Source organism: Rhineura floridana, chromosome 2 (assembly GCF_030035675.1).
Source record: "Rhineura floridana isolate rRhiFlo1 chromosome 2, rRhiFlo1.hap2, whole genome shotgun sequence".
NCBI classification, from domain to species: domain Eukaryota; kingdom Metazoa; phylum Chordata; class Lepidosauria; order Squamata; family Rhineuridae; genus Rhineura; species Rhineura floridana.
The window spans coordinates 234,563,668-234,567,985 of record NC_084481.1 but is presented as its reverse complement, the minus strand read 5'-3'; the positions used below and the strand labels follow the sequence as shown (position 1 = coordinate 234,567,985).

At 40.7% G+C, this 4,318-nt stretch overlaps 1 non-coding gene across 1 annotated transcript; it reads right to left on the bottom strand.

Moving 5' to 3' along the window:
• Positions 1-2,287: 2,287 nt before the first annotated feature.
• LOC133378638 (U5 spliceosomal RNA) lies at positions 2,288-2,399 on the bottom strand. The gene has a single exon (XR_009761074.1). It is a non-coding gene; the product is annotated as a U5 spliceosomal RNA (small nuclear RNA).
• Positions 2,400-4,318: the final 1,919 nt, after the last annotated feature.

The window sequence follows — 4,318 nt, the reverse complement described above, 5'->3', positions numbered from 1 at the left end:
TGATTTGTTTCTTCCAAGTATTTTAAGAGCAGCTTTCACCTCACATTCTAAAATTTCTGGTTCTTCATCATACGATTCTTCCATGAATTAGTCTGTCATCCTGGCAACTCTTTTATAGAGTTATTTAGTGTATTGCTTCCATCTTCCTTTTATTCCATCTCGGTCAGTCAGTGTGTTCGCCTGTTGATAGTCAGCATCCCTATTCTTGGTTTAAATTTCCCTTTCATTTCTCTAATCTTTTGGAATAGGGCTCTGGTTCTTCCCTTTTTGTTTTCTATTTCTATACAATAACTATTGTAATAGTTCTCTTTATCCCTACGTACTAGTCGCTGTATTGTTGAATTTAGGGTTCTGACCATATTTCTATCTCCTTTTGCTTTCCTTCTCTCTTTAACCATTTTAAGAGTTTCTTCAGTCATCCATTGAGGTCTTTCTCTCTTTTTAACTAGAGGTATTGTCTTTTTGCATGCTTCCCTGATAATGTCTCTGACTTCAATCCATAGTTCTTCTGGTTCTCTGTCAACTAAGTTTAAAGCCTCAAACCTGTTCCTTATTTGCTCTTTATATTCTTCTGGGATGTTATTTAAATTGTATTTTGGCATTATGATTGCTTTGTTCTTCTTTAGCTTTGCTCTGGTTTTCGATACGACCAGGTCATGATCTGTACCATAGTCTGCTCCTGGTCTTGTTTTCGCAGAAAGTATGGAACTTCCCCATCTTCTGTTACCAAGTATATAATCAATTTGATTTCTATATTGACTATGTGGTGATGTCCACGTGTACAGTCGTCTTTTTGGTTGCTCAAAAAAAGTGTTCGCAAGAAACAAATTATTGGCTTCACAGAATTCAAGAAGTCTTTCTCCTACTTCATTTCTGTCTCCTAAGACCCATTTCCCCACAATTCCTAGTTCTTCTCTGTTCCCTACTTTTGCATTCCAGTCCTCCATGATTATCAGCACATCTTGTTTTGTGTGATCAATTTCTTCTTGTACTTCTGCATAAAATCTCTCCAATTCTTCTTCTGCATTTGCCATTGGAGCGTAGACTTGGAAGATGGTTATGTTAATAGGTTTCCCATTTAATCTCATTGATATCATTCGCTCAGACCTTGTGTTGTAGTCCTAATTGCTTTTGCTACATCACATCTCACTATTAAAGCAATCCAATTTCTTCTTAATTTCTCATTTCCTGCATAAAATATTTTGTAGTTGCCTGATTGAAAATGTCCCATTCCTGTCCATTTTAATTCACTCACACCAAGTATTGTAATGTTGATGCGTTCCATTTCTTGCTTGACAATTTCTAACTTTCCCTGGTTCATGCTTCTCACATTCCATGTTCCTATTGTGTGCATCGTACAACTCCGGACTCTCCTTTCGCATCTGTGCGCATCAGCCTCTGGGCTTCCTTTCGGCTTTGACCCAGCTGCATCATTAGTTACAGCGCTACTCGTACTTGTCCATTGTTCTTCCCCAGTAGCTCGGTGAGTGCCTTCTGACCTGGGGGTCTCATCTTCCAGCACTATCTCGTGTTGCATTTTGGATACTCTGTTCACCGGGTTTTCATGGTAAGAGATATTCAGAGGTGGTTTACCATTGCCTTCCTCTGCGTCTGGATGCATCTTAGTCTGGTGTCTCAGCTTTGACCATTCCGCCTTGGGTGACCCTGGTAGAAATCTAGTCTCTTGGTCTAGACTCCTGACGGCATTGCTCTCACCAAAAATTAGCATTGCAAGAAAACTTACTTTGAATCCAAATAGCTGTCCATCCTATTGTACTCACTCTAAATGTAAAGAATCAACCTGCCTCCCCTATGAAGAATATGTGAGCATATTGTTAAATCAGTCTTGCTGAATCTGTTTATAAATGCATTGAGTTTAAATTCTTTTCTTAATACTACAAAGCATACCTGAAATTGGCAAATAAAACTTTTTTTTTAAAAAAGGACACATTAGAAGAGCTTGCTATAGGAACACACTAAAGGTGCATCTGGTCCATCATTCTGTTCTCATGGGTGCCAGCCAGATGCCTCTGGCAAGCACAAGTGTTCTCCCACTTGTGAATCCAAGCAACTCGAATTCCAGGCAACTGGCATATTAACTCTGATACTGGAGGTTATACACAGCCATTATGGCTAGAAGCCAGTGATAAACTTATCCTCCATTACCTTGTTTAATCTCCCACTTTGATGCTGTCCAAGTTGGTGGCTATGAGGTCATGTGGATTTTGGTAGCCAATTCCATAGTTCAATTATGTGCTATGTCTGTCAGCTTCACGGGATGATGCCGGGTTCTAGTAGTAGTATTCATGAAGGAGAAAAAAGTCTCCCTATCTTTCTTTCCACAGAAATCTTTAGTAAAAGGTGAAAGATTTTTGTGATTTAAAAAGAAACCAGAGTCTCCCTATTTACTTTCTTCACTCATATATACATTTATATGCCTCTTATGATGTTCCCCCTTGCTCACTTTTTCCTCTGAAGCTAAAACCCCCCAATGTTGTAACCTGTCTTCGTAGTGGAGTTGCTCCAACCCCTTCATTGCCTTTTGATCATTTTGGTTGCCCTGCACCTTTCCAGCTCTGCAATATCTTACTTGCAGTGACCAGAATGGGACGCAATATTCCAATGAATGCATTAGTAAGGGAAGAAAAATGCACTGAAGATTTCAATCAATGAAATTACCTCGTTCTAAATGGTGTTGGGTACAGTCCCCCCCTTGATGCCCATGACACTGATATTGGGGCCATAATGGAGACGAGCTATTTGTATCACTACAGATTTCTTTTGAAAATGCTTGTATTGCCAGAATGAGTGGTATTTTGAGGGATTTTTTTATGTGCATGTTGTTGTGATTATTCAGGGCTACATTGTGGGTCCTGCTTGTAAGATTTGATAAGTGCCATATAAAATTGTTTCAAGCTGAAGGAAGGAAATTGTTCCCTACTAAAAAGTGTGAATGCAGTAATGGACATTGGAGAGACTAGTATGCTGCATTTGGATGTGTGAAACGCAGGTTCAATTCTCCTAGACCAGCCTTTCCCAACTAGTGGGCCACCAGATATTTGTTGGACCACAATTCCCATCTTTCCTGACCATTGGCAATGCTGGCTGAGGCTGATGGGAATTGTGGTCCAGCAACACCTGGTGGCCCACTAGTTGGGAAAGGCTGTCCTAGACCTTGTAAACTCTAATAATGAAAAGTACCAGAGCTCAAATGTCAAAGCATCTGCGTAGCATTGTTGGTTATGAATAAGGCATACATTTGTTTTTAAAACAGATGGGCTTCTCTGCCACGTAGGGTCGGGGAATTAGTTCCTACCAATTAACCCAAAGCCGCTCCTGGGTGATCAAGCCAGGAGACGGCAGGAACAAGCAGAAGGAGTGTTGGGCCACACCAAGATAAAGGTTTTAAAAGATTTGTTGAAAGATGTCCAATTGACACACCCAGAGGAGCTCTTGTGAGTCACCCATTGCAGGAATGGTAAAACTCAAAATTAGATATGCCCAGTAGTCCTGATCTTTCACACTCAGACAAGTAGCTGGTGGCCAACCTGTACTGTAGCAAGGAAGAAGAGACTTGGAGAAGGAGCTCACGGAGTCTCAGGTGGTAAGCTATAGTAGAAAACCTCTCAAATCTTCTGGTGAAGCTGGGGTGTCTTTATAGTCAGATAATCTTTTGATATCTTCACTAAGCCCCAGTCTCTCATCCATCAGTTGGTCAGGTTGGTATCCTGTGCCTCTTTTCCATGTCACTATGCTGACACATCTCCTTTTTCCCATACCAGCTTGGTGCCTGTCAAGGGCTTTTGTCATGGGATCTCTTTCAGGGTACTCAGACTTACATTAGAATTATGACATTTGTTTATGGTTGATGTATTCTAGATACCCTCTAGTAGTTGGCGCCTTTATCTTCAGTGCCTCCAAGCCTCCAGTTTCAGCCATAAGCCCTAGAAAGAGAAATTAATTCACACCCATGCATCCTTTACATGTTATAACATAGACCATGCAGTCATCGGTGGCCTTGGGTAATTAGCTGGTTCTGTAGTACGTACAAGCACCATAACAGACACTGTGCTTTGTTTTGCAAACAAGATGGAGAAAGTTATAAACATTCCTGGCTTGATCTCAAACACTGTGTTTCTGACATTTTCAATTCTAACCTCCGTCCCTGAGGACTGGGAAGTGGCAAATGTAACGCCAATCTTCAAAAAGGGATCCAGAGGGGATCCCGGAAATTACAGGCCAGTTAGCTTAACTTCTGTCCCTGGAAAATTGGTAGAAAGTATTATTAAAGCTAGATTAACTAAGCACATAGAAGAAC